This window comes from Podarcis melisellensis (genome assembly GCF_964234715.1).
Source record: "Podarcis melisellensis genome assembly, chromosome: 3".
Classification (NCBI taxonomy): Eukaryota; Metazoa; Chordata; class Lepidosauria; order Squamata; family Lacertidae; genus Podarcis; species Podarcis melisellensis.
In genome coordinates, this window is record NC_138530.1 from 74,774,838 (window position 1) to 74,786,329 (window position 11,492).

Sequence of the window (11,492 nt, forward strand, 5' to 3'; positions counted from 1 at the left end):
GGGCACAAATGACTTGCCTTGCCCCGGGTGCTGACAACCCACGCTACGCCACTGTAAGTAAAATAAATGATTCAAAACAATATAGATAAAATGAATAAAATACATGAATCAGAACAGTTATCGATCACAAAATATGAATTCCTTGTGCTATCTTATATGTCAGAAACAGCAACTGACCGTGCTGGTACTCATCCATGGATATACAGTCATACCTCGGGTTAAAGTCGCTTTGGGTTAAATGTTTTCAGGTTGCGTCCCGTGGCGACCCAGAAGTAATGGAAAGGGTTACTTCCAGGTTTTGCCACTCAAGCATGCGCAGACGCTCAAAATGACATCATGCACATGTGGAGAAGCCGCGAATCGCGACCCGCGGACACGCACACATGGGTTGCATTCTGCTCAGGTTGTGAACAGGGGTCTGGAACGGATCCTGTTCGCAACCAGAGGACCACTGTAGTTAACAAAACGTTGCTGTATATTCTCACCTTGTAGCAGGAACCTTCCTCTTTGCCCATAAATTGTGCAGTTCAAGCAGGGGATTCCATTCCTGCTCCCAATTCTCATTTTTCCGTTTCCAGCTGATGTTCAACATTCCACTGCCATTACGCAGGCCCAATCTTCATGGACTTTTTGTACTTCTGCAAACCTCCTTGCTTCTCAGCAGCCCTGTTTGGCTTTGTTTCTACCACCCAAAGTTCACAACAATGTCATTTCATTAGTTTAGTAGTAGCTGTTTGATGCATAATAAACATTAGTTGTTATTGAACTGCAATTCGAGCCACACCCACCTTGAGGCTGGATGAAACCCTCCAGATCCGACTGGCAATATGTAAAAAAGAATGCTTAGCAAGATTGGGAGACGCAACCCGTTGAAGGAGTAAACTCTTGCTATACTCTTACTTTGAAAGTCCTGCTGCTTTAGGGTTGCCATAGCCACCTTTTCATAAATCCCCCCCCCCACACACACACTGACGTCAACTCCACCTTTGAAATCCCAGTAATGTCCAGGAAAATCTGGACGTATGACAGCCCTATGCCACTTACCTGTGTGGTGCCTGCAGCACCCCTGTAAATACCCATCCAGCCTGCACAGATGATTACAAAGATGCAACATCTTGCCCAGCTTTTCTCCTCTGACGTTTCATGGAATAGCCCCCTTGGGGAAGCACTAATTGTTTTTCACTGGAGCATCTTCTTCTTTTCAGAGTACAGCAAGCCTACTGACCGCTTACCCAATCCAAATGTGATTCAGCTTTCATATTTTGCTGATCCTCATCAACGCTTGTGTTTTTTCTGCTGCTACAGAAGCGCCTTCTTTCATAAGGGACCAAATTCAGTGCATTTCTCAGCTATTATTATCATTATTATCATCATCATTATCTGAGAGCTGCATTGGGGGGGACCCCTGAAGCTCAATGGATAGTAGCCTATGTGTATATTTTGACGTGGACAGCCACTCCCTTTTGTGCTTCTCCGTGCACAGAATGCAAAACTCTTAACATCTTTGATTTAAAACAAGGAAACCCCTACGTAAAGACCTGATCTTGGGAAGGAAGATAATGCAGGCAATTTCCAACACTGAGGCTTGTTACTCGGTGTCATGCAGAGTCAGGAGTTGCCATGGAATCCATTTGCTTCTAAACCAGCTCCTCCTGCTGGAATACTTTCTCATTATCATTTCTACCAGGAACAGCAAAAGGTGCTGAGTAGAAGAAAAACGCTATCAGAGGGCAAAGCCAGTTGTACATCTGGATTGAGTATAGAAATCTAAAATCTACATTCAAAATGGGCTCTCAGCTCCGGGTTACAAGAATGCAAATTGTAGATGTTCCTTAGAAGTTTGGAATAAATAAATAAAACTTCAAATAGCACAGAGCGTAAGCAATATGTTGTATCGGGTGTAGCATTCATTTCCTCAAGAGAACAGACTACTCTTCCCATTTTAGGGCTAGGGAACTGAGACTAAAATATAATATTATAAACAAAGTAACTCAGTGAGTACAGTTAGAACCCAGTTCTCTCTTCTTTGTATATATGTTACTTCTCTTCCAAGCAGTTATTTTTAGAAAAATATATACAGTGGTACCTCGGGTTACAAACACTTCAGGTTACAGATTCTGCTAACCCAGAAATAGTATCTCAGGTTAAGAACTTTGCTTCAGGATGAGAACAGAAATAGTGGTCCAGGGGTGCAGCGGCAGCTGGAGGCCCCATTAGCTAAAGTGGTGCTTCAGGTTAAGAACAGTTTCAGGTTAAGTACGGACCTCCGGAACGAATTAAGTACTTAACCCGAGGTACCACTGTATTATTGTTTTTGTATTTGCATGAGCTGGGGACAACTGTCACAGGGAGCACTGGTGTTATTTTATTATTTTTAGTAGCAGTAGTTATTTGCTGTATCCTATTTTTTTCTCCTGGCATGCCTGTGGTTGGCCCAATTCTCACACATTGACCTTTGGGTTCAAGGGCTATCTTCATCCTCCTGACAGCTGTGATTGACCAAAGGAGTAGCAATTTGAACCTAGGTATTTCTAGTCTAAGTCTAGGGTTTTTTCCACTATATACCACACAGCTGCTCAAGAGCAGCCTACAAATGCTTTACTCATGGCTTCCCACCCAGGCGGACTTCTGTATCTTGAATAGTAGAATTACATCATAGGCTTTCAGACCACTCCCTGGGACATTAGGAACACAATCCAGAAGAGATTAGGCAACCTTAAGTATTATTAATGCAAATGGTGCTTGATCACAGACTTGAATAGTTGTATGCAATCCCATTGATATTTTGAAATAGGTAGACCTAAGTCTTGGAGAGATATGCATACCATTGCAAGAATCCAGAAGCACTCTCTCCAAAAATACAATTCTACCTGAGACTAGTGAAATGAGTGACCCACCCTTTTCTTCTCTGAATCAACGTTCCTGTTCCTTCAGAAATCAGATGAGATCCCAAGTGTTCCTGCTATAACTAGAAAAAAACTTTAAGCCAAACCCAAAGTATGTGGGAATGTTGAGGGTGGCAGGAGAGGATATATTGTTTATTAATATCCTTCCTAACTTGCACTAGCAAGTTCCTTTACTTAGCAGAGTGCATTCCCCTTTACACAGCAGAAAACAAGTTGCTGACTCATCTGAGCCTTTTACTATTATACAATTCAATCTAGCTCAGACTGAATTGTGTGTTCCTGGTAAGATCCCCTTTTGAATCCCTCCTAAAAGAATAAAGACACCACAGTCTTATCCATAAGTAACAAAAGTAGTTTTACCTACAATCAGGCAGAGCACAGTGTGATCCCTGAAGGCAGGCTTTAGGCTTAAAGTTACAAACATGTACAAAAAGGTTTACCCCATATGGGAGTTAACCTAGTGACTGCAGGCTAGCAGTCCAGGAAGTTTGCAAGTTGAAAGGGAAGATGAAATGTGATGTGCAAACAACACTGGTGGGATTTCAAGAAGCACTGTGAAAACAGAGATATATTGTTAAAAAAACAAACAGGAGTGGGAGGGAAGTTTAATGGCAATATAAACAGAGAAATGCGTAAACTGAGAAGTAAATATGGATGGTTGTCAGAGAATCCGAAGGAAGTCTAAAAAAGTAACAAATTTGTGAAAATCTGTGAAAATTTGGCATAATTGTATTTTTTGTATTGGAAAATAATAAAAATTATATTAAAAAAAAAAGAAAAGAAAGGGAAGATGAAAGAGAGAAAGGTGGCAGTGTGACTGGACCTTTAGCCAGGTCTGGAAAGGCCATGCCCACCTACAAGTCACATGCAAAGAAGGACGCCCCAGGAGGAACAGGAAGTTTCCACTGGCTGGACCAAATATTCCTTTGCATGTCCACTCTAGCAAAACAAGGAATGTTGTACTTGACTGCTCCCAATGGATTACATCCCACAAACTACAGTCCCATAGAGGTCCAGGTACATCCATGCCAAGGTCATTTAACACAGGCAGTTGAGCAGGCACAGCCGCTCAGCTCTGCTGCCCTATGGTACTTTGCATGCTGACTGCAGCATCTGGGCTTGATGAGGCAGGTGACCCTCACTTGTTCCAAGCCTACTCCAGCAGAGGAATCACACCCCTCCTCCCAGAGCTAGCAAGCCCCAGCTGGCTAGCTAGGGAGCTGAGTTGTGGGCCCTTGCCTCCTAGAGTGCCACTCCTGCTGCTCCCTACACCTCAGAGCCCACTGTGTTTGTGAAGACAGGCCCTCTGGCTCTGGTGATGGGTCCTGCTTCTCTGGTTCCTGTACACTGACCTCCATCCCCTCGCCATCCTCCATCACGCCATGAGTACTTCCTTCCCCATTCCCTGCTTGCCCCAGTGTGTCCCAGTCCCAGCTACACCCCTCGCCTGGATCCACTTCCTCCTCTCTGTCATCCTGCCATGACACCATGCTATATATGTGCATGGATCTACACTTCACAATTTACTGCTACACTAGTGTTTTCCTTCCCTGGGTTTGATTGACTGATTAATTTTTTTAAGTGAGGCATCTGGTTCACCATCACCATGAGCCCTGATACTAATAGACTGCAATTCTATGCACATTTACCTGGGTTCCCAAGTAAACGAAGGCTGCATTCAGACAGCACTTTATTCCTTCTTCATAACATTTCATTATTTATTATTTATTTTATTTAATAAAGTGAAATGCCCTGTATTTTTTTAAAAAAATATCCCTGCCCCTTATCTCAGAGCTACACTTTTTCCTCTCCAGAACCCATTTCACTGTAAAGTCTTGGATACTCTTCTGTCAATCTCCTGTTTGCTGGCTAACCACCTCTCTGCACCAGCCAGCCAATCTCAATCCAGAACTATTGCTATGGACAGGAGGCCTCACCCATCTATCTCCAGGCAGAAAAAGAGAATTTTATCTTGCCAGAGCTACTGACTATTTGCCCTAGTTGTACAGTTTTCCTCTCCCTCCTGTTATCAATATCTCAATCCAGCCAATATATCTAATATTAACTGGCCAACCTATTGGGTAGACCCAGGAGATGTTCTGAGCATGCTCAAAGCTGTTTCCTTCAAGGCTACACCTCCAAACAACTCAAAGCACTCTTTGTAAGCAGATAGGAGAGGGGAGTTTAAAAAGCTTGGGATGTTTTTTGATTTGTTCAGTATTTGTTAGAGAGGACAGAGGGCAACAGCAGTGTGAAACTTTTGATAATGAATATTTAATCTATCATTTCATTTTTATTAGAGTTGCATTTATTTCTGTGAATGGACTGCAGGATACTATGGAGTGACTTGGAGGAGAAATGGTGGTCTGTAGATAACTTGTGTGTGTTGCAACTTGTGTTTGTGCTGCTGCTTACCTTGTGGCTGCAGTAACATTTTTTAGGCTACAGCAAATGTAGTGTATGTACTGTGGGACTTTAGAATCGGAACATATTTCAGAATTGGGTACTGTGCACCCTGAGCCTATTTACACAGCAGCACGTCCTACTGCAGGTGGGAAGGTGTGTATAAGATGGCAAGTTAACAGTGTACATGTCTACTCAGAAGAAAGCCCCATCAGGTTTAATGAAATTTATTCCCATTTCTATGATTGCAGCCCAAAATTTGACAGCTTTTGCCCACAGTTCCTGTAGCAGTCAAACAGTATTTTGGTCCAGCTATATTTGTCAGAAAAGTGTTGCCACACAGGAATCTTTTGGATTCCCCACCTTTCCTTTTTTCCCCCTGTAACCAGTGAATGGGAAGCTTGTGCATTATTTTATGTTGTTATCTCTTTTCCTGTGATTTTGTTACAGTTTTGGTATGACTATGACCTGCATTGGGTTCTGATCAACAGCAGAAAACTGGGATATACATTTAAATATAAATGGGTGGCATCTAAGAATGTAAGGGTGGAGCGTCCCTTTGTTTTAGGATGGGAATAAGATTCATTTTGGCTGCGATTCCAGTATTCCAGTTTAACTTGTGTGTGAGATAAAAACGAATCAAAGCTACCACTTAAGGAGAAGCACTGCTAGAACTGAAAAGGGCAGCTTTTCAAGAAAATCTGCCAGTAATTCTGCTGTCTGTTACTTAGAAGAACCAGTTGGAAACTTGGTTTTCTGACACCTCCTGAAAGGCATCAATGAACTTTTTGGAACCTCCACCCATTGGCAACAACACACAACCCAAAGTGATGTGGGCAGTCTTCAATGCTGGATTGACAATGGTGAGAGTTAGAGGATCAGGGCAGGCACTTTTCCTTGGTGCTAAGCCCCCCACTGCCCTCCATGGGATTCCCTTCTTTCCAGACAGCCTAAATTGCACATTTCTCTGCATTGGGTCAATGATGTCAAGGGCTCCTCTCAGCAGAATGAATAGGAGAGCCCCCCACCTCCACCCCAAAGCAGCATGGCTAGCCGTCATCTCTTTTTTCTGAAGAAGGGGGTCTAAAGCTCCATAACTGCACCACGGCAATATATGGGATATATATCCCACTTCATTTAATCAGCCTGACACCAGTGCAGCAATGTTTAATTCCTCAAAGGAGGGGTGTTGGGGCTTGATCCGTTTCCTGGCTGGACATCACTCCTTTGTCCTCAAGGCCCCGGAAATCTGGCAGCTGTTCGAGGGTTGAAACACTGATCCAAATGAACGCAGCTCCATCATCTGAAGCTCCTGGGTCACTCCTTGAGTTGTGGATCGGACTGGCTGTCAGCGTTGCTTGCTAAGAGGAGCCCTTCGGCTGCTCGTCTGTTTCACTTTGGTTCCTCCCTGAAGCGATGCAACTGATCTTGCGCGCTGTCCCAGGGCTGTCAGCTATAAAGGAGAGCCCTGCGTGCGTCCTTTGTGCATCTCTAGAAAGCTGTGTGTGTGTGTGTGAGAGAGAGAGAGAGAGAGAGAGAGAGAGAGAGAGAGAGAGAGAGAGAGAGAGAGAGAGAGAGAGAGAGAGGGAGGGAGGGAGGGAGGGAGGGAGGGAGGGAGAGAGAGGAGGCACTGGGTGGCAGTGCCGTAGGCCCCGCATTTTGCAGCCACGCTGGAAAGCCAGCGCAGCAATTCAAGGACAATTTGCAGCCAAAGTTTAAGGCGCTTGAAAGTGTTGGCAGTCCTGAAGCTAGCAACGTAAGCACATTTCTTTCTTCTTGTTTTGTATGAGAGCCTTCTTCAAATATCTTAAGGGCTGTCACATGGAAGATGGGGCAAGTTTGTTTTCTCCTGCTCCTGAGGCTAGGACCGGAACCAGTGGGTTCAAGCGACAAGAAAGGAGATTCTGACTAAACATCAGGAAGAACTTTCTGACAGGAAGAGCTGTTCTACGGTGGTGTGGACTCCCTTGGGAGGTTGTAGATTCTCTTTCCTTGGAGGCTTTTAAGCAGAAGTTGGATGGGCATTTGTCATGTATGATCTAGTCGAGATTCTTGCATTGCAGGGCTTTGGACTAGACGACCCTGACCGTTCCTTACACCTCTACAATTCTCTGATTCTATTATTCTGTTTAAACCCGCAAGCCCAAAGTACCAATTGAATTGATTAAATCTGTTGTTGCTGCTGGTGGAAGCCGTGGTGTTTGTTGTTATTTTATCACCCCCTCTTCACCCCTAAGTCCCGGGGCGGGCTACAACAATTTAAAGCACAATATTAGAACCGCCCCCAGGGCCTTAGTGAAGCCCCAATCCACTGGCTCCGTTTCCCGTCCTGTCCCCTCTCCAAGTAGCCAAATCCCCACAGATACCCGACGCCTTGTCGTTTCGCGGCTTGCGGGCTTCAACCGCGAATCAAGGCGGCCAAACGGCCGTCGAAAGTTGCGACGGGGAGCAGCAGGTCGGCCTGAAAGGCCCAGGGCGCGTTGGCACACTCGGTTGGGACTGAGCCCCCCTGACCTCAGTCAGTGGGGTCTCTTTTCGGGGGAAGCCTCCTGCAGGCCGCCCTGTCCATCACAGCGACTGCATGATCCTTCTGAGCTCAGGCTCGCGCGTTTCAATCCCCTAGACGGTCTCGCAAGTGACAACGTACGAGGGGGTGGGATGGCGCGGTCCTAACGTGGTTTTCGCCCCTCTGCTGATCAGAGGGTTTGCTGCGAGCGACGGGAGAGTGGAAGGGAGGAAAAGATGCAATGGAAACGTCTCTCTCCCGCCCCCGATCGGTGGCCTTAATCGCAGGTCTGCGAAGGACTCGTCGGGGGACAAGGAATTAATGGCACTTCCTTTCCTACCTCTAACGAAATCATCTCCTCCTCCAGTCTGTTACTGGAGCGATTATAGCTTCGTTTGGGAGCTGCGTCTTCTCTGCCCGGTCCCTACCCTGGCTAAACTCCACGACTGGAATTGAAACCGATTCCCCCCACTCCTTATTAAGTGCGGCTTGGCTCAGTACAGTATTCGGTTGAGCTGGGCAGAGCGTGTAGATCGGCCCACAGAGAAGGAATGGCATTGCCTCTCTTATTTATCTCTCCTGGACCGTCCACTCCTTTCCCACCCACCCAACTTAAAGCTGTACGCGTTGAATTCTGTTTTGTTTTGGCTTTTAAAGAAGGCCATTGGTTTTTTATTGATATCACTTTTGCATCGGGAAAACAAACAAACTCAAGATTACCACCCTCTTGAGGAATAGAATAAATTTACCACCATTAAGCTCGACTGTAAACTGCCAAGGTGCAAGCCAATCCCAAACACTTTGACTCACACAAGTCTCACAGACTTAACTCCCTCATAGGGATGCATTAGGATTGGAGTCTATTGGCAAATAGGCTTTCCCACTAAATGTATTTCCAGTTCAGGCGCCTGCTCCCTTGGAAGGCACGTTGCCCCAGAGCGCATTTAACTTGGAAGCTGTGATCTCTTCCTGCATCCGTTTAGGGCTGGAAGAAAGGGAAAGCTGGTCTCCGCTATCTTTGGAAGCTTAAAGGCTCCAAGATCTGGGTTCGTATTAAGCGACAGTTTGAGGACATTTTTGGAATAATTATTATTATTATGTCTTGCCTGTGTCCAAAGTTTCAAGGCGAGGGCCATTTAGAAAAGGGGGGGATCCAAACAGTTTTTCAAAATAAAAATCTTCCGGAGAAATCCACATTCTCCTTCTTTTATGACGTACAAATCTCTAAGCCACGGGGAACGCCTCTGTAGAAGGACTTTTTTTCCCCATCCGAAAACTCCACCTGCATAACATTTAGCCGTTGTCAGGCAAACAAAACAAAACAGCAGATCAGGGTAGATTAAACACTTAATGGCATTAAATCAAGGATCATGTCCCCAAGTATGCGCTCTCTCTCTCTCTCTGTATATATAGAGAGGAACAGGACTCTGGTGCTTTTAATAGTTGTGCCAAAGAAGGAAATTCTTTTGCCACTAGTCGCCTTAGCAAAACATCGTCTTCCGGGCCTGGCCGTGAAATTTTAGTAGTCAGTGGCTGCTTAGTCAGTTGCCCCGCTAAGCATGCACATAATTGGCTTTAGAGGCACGTTTCATTTCAGATCAGTAGAGAGAGCAAACACAATCCACACTACTATGCCGCCTGCCTGCTCTTCCCATAGGGCTAAATAGATGAACCCAGAAGACCAGATATAAAAGGTATGCTTTAAGTATATCCTGTGGGTTTATACATGCTTCGTCCACCTCACCCTCTTCCCTGCATTTATCCCTGAGAAATTACTTGTGCAGTTTGATCCTATCCATATTGGAAACGGGTTGCGCGTGTTCGGGATCCAGCGTCTGAGGCCTTGCTTTCCTAAACCGTTCTGCGCCTTGGTGATCCTTAAAAGAAACAGCCTCTCTGAGTCGTCTTCCGAAGGCAAGCAGAGCCATGGCTCTATTTAGCTAGTCCCTTAAAAACCCGTAGAGATGATGTTTTTAATCCAAACATCTAACGGAAACGAAGGGAATTTTAACTGGGCTTTTAAAGCACTGCTGGATAACAACTAATGAATAGCGCAACCTTTGACGTGTCCCATTGACACGCACAGCCCAGACAAGTGTATATAATAGGTTGGCAGCAAAATAAGCCTATGCGTGTTTACTCGGAGGTAAGTCCCACTGTGTTCTATTGGCCTTGCCTTATTGTAACGTAAGGCAACAGAAGCATCCCGTGTAACCAGGCAGAGGTGTGTGTGTGTGTGTGTGTGTATCTATCTATCTATCTATCTACACACACACACCCCTGTACATTACCTCTCTGCACATTTACACATTTTATCTGCTCATTTTCGGTGCTTATTTACTTTAAACGAGAGAAGTTGTAATCCCTCCACCACCAGGCGAAAACTTGCGTGGCAGACCTTGGCTAAGAGAGCTCTTGACAATCACGTTCTTTTGCTTCTGAAACTGAAACACTTTCAGGCTGCCGTCCGAAAAGACACGAAGTGAGGGAACGATGTGCTGAGGATTGCGGGGTTAATTCTCTCTCCTAGGATTTGGCCAGCCCTCCAGTTGTATGTGTGCGTATTTTCTTCCCTTCCAGTTCTGAATCCGCCTCCATTATCATCAGCTCGCAAGACTTTCTTCTTCTTCTTCTTCTTCTTCTTCTTCTTCTTCTTCTTCTTCTTCTTCTTCTTCTTCTTCTTCTTCCTCTTCCTCTTCCCCTTCCCCTTCCCCTTCCCCTTCCCCTTCCCCTTCCCCTTCCCCTTCCCCTTCCCCTTCCCCTTCCCCTTCCCCTTCTTCTTGGTGCAGTTCGCCCCACTTTCTGCCAACAGATAATTTAAAGCTGATTCCTGTTTTATTGAATCGTCAAGAGTGGCGCGCCGCGTCCCAACATGTGACTGTCCTTCAAACCGGCACGAGAGCGCATTAAGGAGGCGTGGGTTGTACAGATCCTAAACAATTACTACTCTGCTCTGTTATTAAACAATTACTACTCTGCTCTGTTATCTGTTTCTAGAGGAGGCTAGTAAACCTCTGTCCTAAACTCGGATAGAAATTCGTGAAAATATATTTCCAAATAATGTGCTCGAATTTGAGTCAGCAATCCTCAAACTGATCACTCGGAAGGAAACCCCGTTGACAACAGAAGTGGATACGGTTTATTTTTAAACGCCGGCCAATAAGTTTAGGGTCTGACTCTGAGGCCATTAAACGTTTTCACTCTTCCTTGAGTTTCCCACGGGCGTTATTTGCGTTCGATACCTCCAAGTTCACAGGCACAAGGGATCTGCCTCTTTGGAAGAGCGCTGGTCCAGCGGGGACCATGACTCCCAAAACCTTCCTGTCTCTCCAGTTGCAAGAAGCAAAGTGGTTTAACATGAGCCTGGCGCGAGCAGAAATAGGAGCGGGGTGCTCTTTCCCCAGGGCTGTCGAAGAGCTGCCGTCGGGGTGCTTTCCTTCTCATCTCCCTGGGATTCCGGAGCGGAGCGATCCAGCCGCTTCTTGGCGCGTCCCCTCCTTCGGAGCGCGGAGGTCAGAAACCGGACGCGGCGCGCGCAAGGGTAAAAAGGGGTGTGTCCGACATGCGGTGACGTCACTGCGCCGCCCAGCCAGTGAGAGGCCGGCCTTTCGGAGCCCCGTTCCAATAGGAAGCGAGCTAGCTCTGTGAGTGGCATTAAGGCCGGGCTAGAAGAAAGC

The 11,492-nt window shown here is 45.8% G+C and overlaps 1 long non-coding RNA gene across 1 annotated transcript; it reads right to left on the reverse strand.

The window, feature by feature from the left end:
* Window positions 1–6,461: 6,461 nt before the first annotated feature.
* On the reverse strand, window positions 6,462–8,311 carry LOC309366178. Its single transcript, XR_014166550.1, has 2 exons — window positions 8,156–8,311; window positions 6,462–6,798 (listed from the first exon to the last, which is right to left on the reverse strand). It is a non-coding gene; the product is annotated as an uncharacterized lncRNA (long non-coding RNA).
* Between the last annotated feature and the right edge of the window lie 3,181 nt (window positions 8,312–11,492).